The sequence below is a fragment of the Cavia porcellus genome, unplaced genomic scaffold (genome assembly GCF_034190915.1).
Source record: "Cavia porcellus strain 051 isolate PalLab524CR breed Dunkin Hartley unplaced genomic scaffold, mCavPor4.1 scaffold_4, whole genome shotgun sequence".
Classification (NCBI taxonomy): Eukaryota; Metazoa; Chordata; class Mammalia; order Rodentia; family Caviidae; genus Cavia; species Cavia porcellus.
The window spans coordinates 21627573-21639196 of NW_026947487.1; the positions used below are offsets into that span (position 1 = coordinate 21627573).

The 11624-nt window shown below is 37.9% G+C and overlaps 1 pseudogene; it reads right to left on the reverse strand.

Moving 5' to 3' along the window:
- Positions 1–1071: 1071 nt before the first annotated feature.
- Positions 1072–1619, reverse strand: LOC100730856 (CXXC motif containing zinc binding protein-like; annotated as a pseudogene).
- Between the last annotated feature and the right edge of the window lie 10005 nt (positions 1620–11624).

Genomic DNA, 11624 nt, shown 5'->3' on the forward strand with positions numbered 1-11624 from the left:
TGGGCAGAACCAGCTAAAGCAGGACTGCAGAAGGCCTGCTGCTAGGTGCAGAAAAGCCCAGGGAGCAGGAACCCAGGAGATCTAGAGGACATTGTGCACTGCTGTAAAGGGGGCAAGGTAGTCACCTCTTCATCATCCTGGACACAGCCAGCTTTGCCTGAAACCAAAGGCTCCCTTCCTAGACCCTCATAGCCAGTTTGGGAGTGGAAAGACCCTTTCCCACTCTCAGAAAGAACTAGACACAGATTATTCCCCAGGCTCCAGTAGAATAGACCTGTGTTAACAGTGTTTACAAATAGTGGGCTCACCAGAGTGAAGGCACACATATGCTCTCAAGGCCTAGCAATGCACTAAACAATGTCGCCTGCTGTGTTAGAGAGCTTTGGGCCTAGGGAACCCAGGCCCAGGAGTAGGTCTTGACTACTGTCTTCATGAATGAAAAGTATTGCCTGGAGCAGAAGAACACATAAAAGTGGCCACAGAGGGCAAATCAGGATCAGCAGGAGCAACTTCAGGAAGCACAGAGGCTGAATGAGCATAGGAAACATTTTCATACTGAGTCTCCTGATAGATTGGGAGTGCCCATCACAAGTAAGCAGAAGCTTGATAAACTAGTAGCCAGAAATGTTTAGAGCAAATACATACCAGAAGTGCACTGCTGACCTCTGAGGTCCCTTTGCCTCTGCTAACAGAGATACCTGAGTTTGCTTGAGGACCAAGCTGATCAATGCATAACCGCTCTGCTCATGACAGCATTTACAGGTTTCCTGTCCTTCTTTGCTTTCACAGCTTCGTTGACCGGCCCACTCTTCCTGAGCTGTGGAGCCTTTAGAAGTTGTGTGGTCCTGCATGTTCTGCAAACTACATGAGCAGCAGGGACTTACAACTACGGGAAGGTGCCAGAGGGCAGAGATCTCTGGTGTGAATTCTTATTTGTGAAGGGAAGGGGCTACTCCTAATTCTTCCTTCACACACCAGTAGAGGCCCTTTATTGGTGAGTTTGAGAATGAATACAAAGGCCAGCATGAGGATTATAAGGGCATAGTACCGTGGCCAAGAGATGAAGAAGGGCACCGGCCTCTGTGGTGCTGCTGCTGGGGCACTCTGTCTTCTCCGTTCTTAGAGGAAAGTGTTCAGGAAGAGGGTCCAGCACTTCACAGATTGGCGTATGACCTTGTAGAGTCCCACAGGCTCCTGGGTCTTGTTGTCAAAGCCAGTCCAGTCCTCCTTCTGCATATTAATGTCACTGAAGATGGTTGTCCATATCAGCAGCAAACCCTGCTGGGGGCTGGAAATCAACGATTTGAGCACAGATACTTAAACTTCACAATTGTCTTGAACTTCTTACCATCTTCAGCAGTACAAGATCTGATAGTGCTACTCAAAATCTCAGTGAAATTTTCCCATGCCACAGCTTGTACTTATGGGCCACAGAGGCACTGTCATGGCCTCTTGTCAGCACCACACTGTCCGTCAGCTCATCAGTGTTGCCACTTCTCCTAAAATTTCACCGCAGTTGCCACATTTCATCTTTAGGAACCACCATAAGTCCTCACCCAGGGGCTGAAGTTGGTGGTGTTTTTCAGTACAACCGTGAGCTGTAACATGGTTTTCCCCATGGTGCAGTGGTTTAGTACAATGACTATGACTTTGTCTAATTTTTTTGATTAATCATTTTAACAGCTATCTGATGATAGATAATTTGGCTTTAATTCACATTTCTCTAATGGTAATTATGTTGAACATCATCAAGGACTGTGGTGGGTTAGCAAACTTGTATGCCAACAAATTAACTTACCACAGTTTCATGAATACTTGGCAAAAGACATGAGACTTCTGGTCAAAGAAGGACTAAATACCATTATGACAGTAGATAGACTATGAGTATTTGCAACCTTTTCATAAGGTACATTTCCATAAAGTATTGTGACTTGGGTCAAGTGACACTGGCATATGCAATTGATTGAGTTACAGGAAAGAACCCTGAGCTTAGGGAACCTAAGGATTTTAAAATAGGTAAAGATCCTGTGTACTTCTACTGTGAAAGAAGGTACCATGTAAGTCTTGCAAGGCTATTTGCTGCACAAATATCCTTGAAAAGGATATTGTTTGAAAAAATGTAGCTAGTACCTCTGATCTAATGCTTCAAGCTAAAGAGAAAAACATTCTGTTCTCAGGGAGATTACAGTGTAAAAGAAGGAGAGGTCCTGGAAGAAATCTGGTCAAGAGTATGTTGTTACAAAGCCAAGCATGAAATAATGAATAGGGGCAAAGCTTGGTTGTCAAAATGGAGAAGACCAGACAGATGTGACAAGGAAATATTTAAACAGAGCAACAGAGCTAATAGGATTCACATTGACTAAGGAAGAGAGAAAAGAAAAAAACCACATCCAAAATCTATTTTATTCTAAATGAAGTTTTAACAATATATTTTAAAACTTTATTTTTTGAAGACTTTTATTTTAATTAATATTTTTGCAAAATAAAAAATTAGACATGACTTCAAAACTTATATTGAAGTAAGTTATAAAAATTTGGCATTATATATTTAAATAAAAGGTGTTTAGTGGTTCCATTTTAAATGTCAAACTATTTAGTTGGTGATACTGAAATCTTTCATGTCATTTCATTTATTTTGCCATATTTTTGCAGTTTTATTTCCATGTGCAGAAGTAGAGTTAAAATATATGCTTTCATTCCTTCCAAAGGAAACTGCATCAAGTAAAGACTGCAAAATTACAGCCTTGAGGGAAAGTTTTATTATGAGAATCTTTAAAACTAGAAGTATTTGCCTCTTCTAAGAAGAATGTTTCCAGCTGTAATTAGTTCTCAAAAGTACAGCGTATGCATTGAGACATGGGCTTCAATAATCTGTTGCAGACAGAGGTGAGATTTTAAAAGATAAAGGAGAATTACTTTCACTTTTAAAACAGTGTTTAAGTGAATATTTTATTCCCTGAAACACAAGCATTGTTTCATATGAATTCTTAAAGTAATCTCCTACTTCAGTGAGAGCTTTTGTTTAGGAAACTGAGGCTCAAAAGATTAGGCTGGCTACACAAGTTGGAGATCTGTAGAAATAGATCTTGAACCACGTTTTTCTATCCAAGGCTTTCCACCCAACACGAATGCTCCCTTGCCATAAAAGGAGCTGTAGTGTCCCTTTTAGACCTGCCTACAAGACAGAAAAGGGACCTTGCAACATGCTAACACTCAGTCTGATTTTCACGGGAGGTTTCCAAGGCTGTTCTGCTCTCTTACAGCAGTGCTCTTGTAGTGTTCATTGCAAAAATCACCACAGAGAACTCTGAATCCCCAAGGCAGTTACCTTTACTCAGGCAGTTAGTCCTCTTTTTGCCAGACGCCAGCCATTATTTCCTTCTCCTTTCCTCCGGAACCCTTAGAGACATCCTTTGGTTCCCCTGCCACCAATGATGACAGTTGTGGTGCTGGTGCCCTCCGCAGCCTCCCGTGTCAGTCCAGCTGTGACTGCCCGAAAGTTATTAGCCTACAGCAGCTGACTTCTCGGGAGGGCTTCCTCCATCTTCCAGAACCCCAGGCACTCATCACTGCCAAGGCTACTGGAACAGCGATACCACTTCACTCCTAACATTTGTACTCTTACTCTCCAGGCAGATTTTGGTGGATCCTTTCTGCTTCTGTTACTTTTATTTACACAGCATGTTTTTGGCTAAAGACTCCTAGAAAACATCTCAGTAAAATATCTAAGTGGCAGGCATGGTGTGGTTTTCACAATGCCTTCTCCAATATCAGTCCAAGAATGTGTCCTTATTACTTACGATGAATTTCTCCTAGAATCCTTCACTCAGCCTTAAAGGATTCATCTGCATTATCCTGCAGAAGCATCTGGATTTGCTGAAAGTGAATTATAAACATCATCACTGGAGATGGTGTGTGTGTGTTTTCACAAGGTTAGTTACACTTCCCATTTCTATTCGAGCAGTTGGTAACATTCTCAATGTGCTTATTTCCTATATTTTGAATAATATTGCTGGCTAAATGTATTTATCCCCTTCCATCTCCATCATTTCCCTTAATACTCTCAGGAAACCCAGGTGGCAGGTGTCCTTGTTGATCCATTGTACAGATGGAGAAAACTTGGGTCCGGGGATTTAGCTCAGTGGCATGAGCGCCTGCCTGGCAAGTGCGAGGTCCTGAGTTCAATCCCCAGTACAGCAAAAAAAAAAAAAAAAAGAAAGAAAAAGAAAAACGAAACCCAGATGGAGAAAACTGGTGCTCCATGAGATTAAACACTCAGCCACGGTCACATATACCACAAGTACCAGTGCTGGGTTTCAGCTCTATCTCCCAAGTTTAAGTTTAGCCCTTTTCCATGCCACTAGAAGGATGTTTGTTGTAAATTCTACAACAAGATCTTTGAAATTTTTAATTTTACTTTAACATTGCTTTTAAATTGGCATCATTGTGCCTGCATTTTTTAAAGACCCAACTTTGTCTTTCACGTATTGTTTCTCAACATATGTTCTTTTGTAGAACAAAATTTTGTTATAGAAAATATGTCATAAGGCAACTCAGACAGTAAAATTATATAAGGCATAGCCTTTTTAGACTTTTTATCCCCCACCCACATTTTAATTAAATACACCGGTAAATGCATTCTGAGCTAGGATGCAACTGCCCTTTGAAAAATCACCGAACAATCACTGCTGCTACGCTCTGCAGCACCATGGGGGAATTATGCATTTACACATTGTGGAATTAAAAGGGGCCTGCTGCCTCTTTACCATGAGCCAGAAGGAGGGAAACGCGACAGCTCCACTCCCAGACCTGCAAATCTTCTGACTGGCTGTTTGGCTCTCCATGTGTGTTAATCATTCACCTCACAGACTTCTTAAAGAGTATTTATTCCCAAAATAGAGATGTACAAGTCAGCCTATACTGCTGGGCAATAATTCCATCTCCTATACTTTCCCATAGGAGTAAATCCGATCAATGTTACTATTGTTGGAATTACCCAAGTGAACCAGCTACACAGTGGAATTTCCCCTCTGGCTCCCGTCCTCTTGTTTGCATGTATTTTGTAACCCGAGAAGAAGTTTCCATGAGGAAGCAGAGTTTGTGCTGAAGTTAACAAGTGATGTATGGAAGATCTTAAACACAGAAGCTACCTTTAGACTTTAAACAAGAATAAAAGTCTCTGTGTCCATGATTGACCCATACAAGAAGTGTGGTTAACTGGGAGTTTAGGGGCGCAAGGGTCCTTCTCTTATGTGAGGATCTTTTAACATGGCCCCTGTCCTCCATTTTGATGTCCCCATGTGACAAGAGTTACTCAGAGAACATTGTCCATGAAGAATTTCCATTCCTTGGCAACAATGGCTGTTCATGATTGTGTGGGCAACATACTTTCCTTTACTTAGGAAATAATTTCCTACTGTATTTATACCTAGCTAAACATAAGTTGTCCTTATATCCATGAGACTAATCAAAAAATTGAGTTAGTTATCTAAGAATTCTGGTTAGTATTTCCATTTTGAAACAGAAGTGAGCAGACTTTAAAAATGTTTTTCTAGAATAATTTATTCAAAGCCATGTAACTGAATAAAAAGTTACACTTTAATGTTGTGAAAGCTTCTTTTGGCACTTTCATCTTTATTCAAAATTTCTTTTTGTCTTGCCCACTTCAATTTTATTATGTAAATTAGTATAACAATGTGAACATTCTGGAGCCACAGCACTTAAGAGGATTGAATCAAAAGAAAAATATTTCACCTAGAAATTTTTGACATCTGGCAGATGATGTTTATATTTGTTTTCAAAGATAATTACCTGAAACCTAACTCAAGATATAATTTATGGGTCTTGCTTTGTATGCTGGCACTTAAACTCACAGGACACATTAAGTCCTATTTAACCTTCATTTTTACAGCCAACTTGGTTATAAACTGAAGAAAAACTTTGGTCATGAGCATAGCCTACTTCAACAGAAATCAGCAACAATTCCCTGAAGCCCTCATCCATTACACCGGGGACACCTTTTTCCCATTACGTACAAGGTGACTTGGCTTAAAAGTCACTTGAAGGCAGCTAAGAAGGAGCACTGGCTCCCTTGTGTATGTTAATTGGCAGTAGATGCTGGGCTTAGTCCCTTGCACAAGAAAACAAATCTCTCTAAATCAGTAGATAATGTCTCTATCTAGGGCAATAAACAATTTGCTGAAATTATTAGTTTTTGCCTGTCAGCATTTTTATTCTCGGATGGGTGTGTTGTTAAGTGGTGGTCATTGTTCCCATTGGGAGCTAACAATTCTGAAGTGATGATAGAACGGTACAGTACTAGCTGCAGGTACTAGGTGCTCCAACACATCCTGCTGAGTGCTGTATGCTTTTCATGAATACTGAACAAAGTGGAAGCCCATTCTATGGTTATCCTCATTTATAGATGTGGAGTTTGACCACAGAGACTTACTTACTTTTGGTGTGCTTGTTGACTTTGGTCAGTGGAGTGCCTAGAACTGAAGGGAAATACAACTAGCATATATTACTTTAAACCAAAATGAAGTTTAGGAAGGGATTATAGCACTACTTTACGGACTGCAGTCCTAAAGGCAGGCATGGTGGCACATGCCTGTAATTCCAACACCCAGGAGGCTGAGCGAGAGAACCATTGAAAGTTCAAGGCTACCTAGTATGGCTCTGTCTCAAAAAACTAGAGTCCAGAGAAATCAAATAATTTTCTAAATATATTTGGCCAGGAAATAAAAATAACAAGAGAGAAATCCAGACTGCTTCAGATAAATGAGGGGTCCAATTAGCAGGCTCCCCTCCACTCCAGTTCCCTGTGTAATTTTGCATATCCATAAAGAAAAGGAAAAAATATCTCTGGTCTAATAAAAAAAATCTGTGGTGGGAGTCAATCCTAACTTCTACAAAAATAAACTATAGTTATGAAATTCTTCTGTCTGGTACCAAGGAATCTAAAGAGATAACGTTTAAATGGAATGTGTATTATTTTCCTAGGGCTGCTATAACAGCATTGCAATTGTGATGGCTAAAACAATAGAAGTACATTGCCTCACCGTTTTGGAGTCTGGAAATCCAAACCAAAGCCGTGAAGGGTCAGTGTCACATGAGGGCTGTGAAGCAAAGGTCTCTTATGAACCTCTTTCCTTGGCTTACAGATGGGCCACTTCTGCCAATGTCTCGTCAGATTGGTCTGTCCCTATGCATGTCTATTTTTATGTCCAAATGTCCACATTTTAAAAGGACACCAGTCATATTGCATTACAGTTCATCTCTTGCAAAGAACTTATCTCTAATAAAAGACCACCTTGTAGGAACCACATGTTCAGACTCCATCGTATCTCTTATGGGGAGACACAATCTAACCCATAACAGAACCGAATCTCAGATTCTTCAGAGCATTTGAAGTATCTCATTTGGCACTTAATCTTAATTGTTGTTTAACAATCAAACACTTACAAACAAGCAAAAAAGAAGTAGAAATACAAAATGCCTTATTTGAAGTGCTATAACTTGTAAAACCTAATATCTCCCACAGCTGAGAGGCATGCTTTAGACCTTTTGCTGAATCCTGGGTCTTTGTGCACTGAGCTTCTGGTCTCATTGTCATGGTGACTAGCATCTTTCCACACGGCCAGAGTGTTGAGTGGGCTTCTATTATAACTGAAGGAGCTCTGCTGACCTGCTTCTTAAGCAGGAAGCCTTCAATTGGCTTCTTTATGTTCTATCACAAGTGGTTTCCATATTGCTTGTTCTTATCTTTTGAACAATGATAAACTGCATTCTTTTCTTAGAATGTTTTGTATTCATACTTCACCCAGTTGGCATGTGAAAGAAATGCAAGTTGTACATTAATCTCTCCTGCCAAGAGGTGCACAAAGAGACAGGCAGAATCTGGAAAATACCTTTGTTACAAAGATATTCAGGTGAAGATTTATCTGGAATTCTTTTCAGTGTTCAAGGACATGGGTTTTGTTTATTAAGATCTGAAAGTTCAAAACAAAAGAGATTATAGGTCTCCAAGTCCAAATTGAGGGTAAATGTTGCTATGCTATCTCAGCTGATTATGTACTTGGTACTAATTATGGGATGAAGGCTAAATTAGCAAAAAGATGAATAAGAAACTGAAAATAAATATGAAAATGATAAATGAAGAAGGCTTATGTTATGCACACATACATGCTATATGTTCATGTAGTGAGAGACAGAGATCAAGAGAGTGAGAGAGAGAAGGAGTATCTTTCCATTTTCTGATACTTTCTTCAATCTCCATTTTCTGAGTACTATAACTTTCAATGTAAAGGTCTTTTATTTCTTTCATTATGCTGATTCCAAGGCATTTTATGTTTTTGCTTTTTTTTTTTCCTAGATGCTGTTGTGAAAGGTGTTGCTCTCCTAATTTCTTTCTGAGTGACTTTGCTATTTTTGTACAGGAATGCTATTGATTTCTGAGTGTTGATTTTGTATCGAGCTACACTGCTGAATTTGATTATTAAATCTAGATGTCTTTTGGTGAAGTTTTGGGGTCTTCTATGTAGAATATCATATGCAGAATGTCATATGCAAATAATAATTTCACTTCTTCCCTTCCTATCTTTATTCTTCTTAATTTTTCTTTTGTCTAATTGCACTGGCAAATGTTTCCAGAACTATATTTAATAATAGTGATGATAGTGACATCCTTGTCTTGTTCTTAATTTTAGAGTGAAACCTTTCAGTTTTTGTGCATTTAGTATGATGTTGGCTGTTAGTCATAGATGGCTTTATCAGATTGAGATAAAAACCATCTATTTCAAATTTCTGTAGGGTTTTTTCTGTATTAGATGATCATATGGTTTTTGTGGTTGGCTCTGTTAATGGGATGAATTACATTTATTGATTTATATATGTTGAACCATCCCTGAATCTCTGAGATGAATCCTACTTGCTCATAATGTATAATCTTCTTGATGATTTGCTGCATTCTGTTTGCCAGTATCTTGTTGAGGAGTTTTGCAGTCTGCCTATGTTCATTAGGGAGATTGGCCTGTAGTTCTGTTTTTTTGGTTGGGTCTTTCTCTGGTTTTAGTATTAGGGTAATATTAGCTTTCATGAAAACCTTTGAGGGGATGGCTTGCCTTTAAATTTCAATTAAACACTTTGAAGAGTAATGGAATTTAATCTTCTCAATATTTCTTGTAGAATTCATCACTGAGTCTGTTAGGACCTGTGCTTGTCTTTGTTAGAAAGTTTTTAATTACATTTTCAATTTCACTGACTGATACTGGGTTATTCTTAATTTTTATATTTTCTTGATTCAGCTTTGGTAAGTCACATGTGTATAGGAATCTGTGTTTTAGATCTGATTAAAATTTCTCAAAGTATGTATTGTATTGATGATCTTCTGAATTTCTGTAGGATCCATTGTGATTCCCCCACTTTATCCTAATTGAATGAATTTGAGCCTTTTCTTCCCACTTTTGGATAATGTTGGCTAAGGGTTCATCAATTTTATTTAATCTTTTAAAGAACTAACTCTTTGATTCCTTGATTCTTTGTGTTGTTTTCTTAATGTCCTTTGCTTTAATTTCTGCTCTGATCTTTCTATTTCTTCCCCTGTATGAGCTTTGGGCTTGACTTGGCCTTCTTTATCTAGAAGTTTAAAGTCCGACGTTAGATTGTTTATTTGCACTCACTCTGCTTTTCTGATATGAGAATTCACCATTACAGATTTCTATTGTAGGACTACATTCACTGCATCCCATATGTTTCGTTATATTATATTGGCATTACTATTTAATTGTAGAAATTGTCTGATTTCATCTGTGATGCACTGGTTGTTTAGAGAGGTGTTATTTAATTTCCATGTGTTTATGAAGTTTTTGTAGGTTTTTTTTTTTTTTGCCATCGATTTCCAATTTCATTGCACTAAGTGAAACTTCATTTTGTTGTCTGATAATATTCCTGGGATCATTCCAGTTCCTTTTCATTAACTTAAACAAGTTCTATGAGCTAAGATGTGGTCTGTTTTGGAGAATGTTCCATATGCAACTGAGAAGAATATATATTCTGATGTTGTGGGTTGGAATACTCTGTAGATACTTACTAAGTCCAATTATTCAAAAGTTTGGTTCAGTTCTAATATTTAATTTTTGTCTAATTGATCTGTCTTTTTGTGACAATGGTAATTGGTGTATGTGGTGCCCCATTACAGTATTATTGGTGCTCTTTTTTTGTTTGTTTATTTGTTTTGTTTTAAGACACAGTTTCACTATGCAGATCAGCCTGGAATTGAATTCACTTTGTAGCCCAGGTTGGCTTCAACTTGCATATACTTTCCTGCCTCAGCTTCCTGAGTGCTGGAATTATAAACATGTGCTACCAGACCCAGCTAAATATTAGTGTTTATTTGAATGTTCATGTCCATTAATATTTGCTTTATAGTGTTGGTTATGCTGCTATTACATATTTGGGTGTGCATATATAATTACAATTGTTACATCTTCCTCTTGGATTGTTCCCTTTACAAGAATGTAGGAGCTTCTTTGTCTCTCTTAGTCAGTCTTGGCTTGAAATCCACTTTATCTGCAAGTAGAATAGCTACTGCTGCTTTTTTCCAGGTTTGTGTCTCATGAAATATTGTTTTCCATCCTTTCTCTTTCAGTCTATGAAATTATTTTTGAGTTAAATATGTTTCTGGTATGTAGCATATTGTTGAATCTTCTTCTTGATCCATTCTGCCAGTTTGTTTCTTTTAATTGGTGATTTGAGACCATTTACATCAATGGTTATAACTGATGGTTATAATGGTTATTATGTACTGATGTATCCTTGTCATTTTATTTTTCTGTTTTTGGTTCCCTTGTGTTCCCTCTCTGTTTAATTACTTGTCTTGTCCAATGGATTGATTCTTTTGAAGTTTATGGAGTATAGTTCTCATTATCTCTCTCTTTTTTTCATTATCTCTTCTTAGAATGTCCTTTAGAACATTTTGGAGTGCTGCTTTGGTGGTCATAAATTTATTCAGGTTTTTTTTTTTTTGGTCACGGAAGTACCTTATTTATTATCAACTTTGAAAAATAGTTTTGCGAGGTACATCAATCTGGATTTGAGATTGTTTTCTTTTAGGCCTTAAAATACTTCATTCCAATCTCTCCTTGACTTAAGGGTTTATATTGACAATTCTGATAGGATTTCCTTTATTGGTTATTTGTTTCTTTCCTTTAACAGCTTTTAACATTTCGTCCTTGTGTTGAATTTCTGAAATCTTGACTATTACATGCCTTGGTATAAGTTTTTTTTTTTTTAATCATGACTAGTTGGACCAATATATGCCTCACTTAGCTGTATGTCAAATTATTTTTCCATTCTTGGGAAGTTTTCTGCCATGACTTCTGTGAACAGGTATTTATATTGCTTGTGCTATCTCCTGCCTTTTCATCAACTCTAATCAATCTTATGTTACTCTTTTTTGCATCATCTAGCACTTGTTGTATTGATTTTTTTGTATTCCCTTGCCATTTTTACGAAACCTTTCTTTTCATGTTTGCCAGCTGCAATCCTATCCTCTATTTCTGAGATTCTGTTCTTACATAGGCTCATTCTGCTGTGTATACATTCAATGGACTATTTAATCTCCT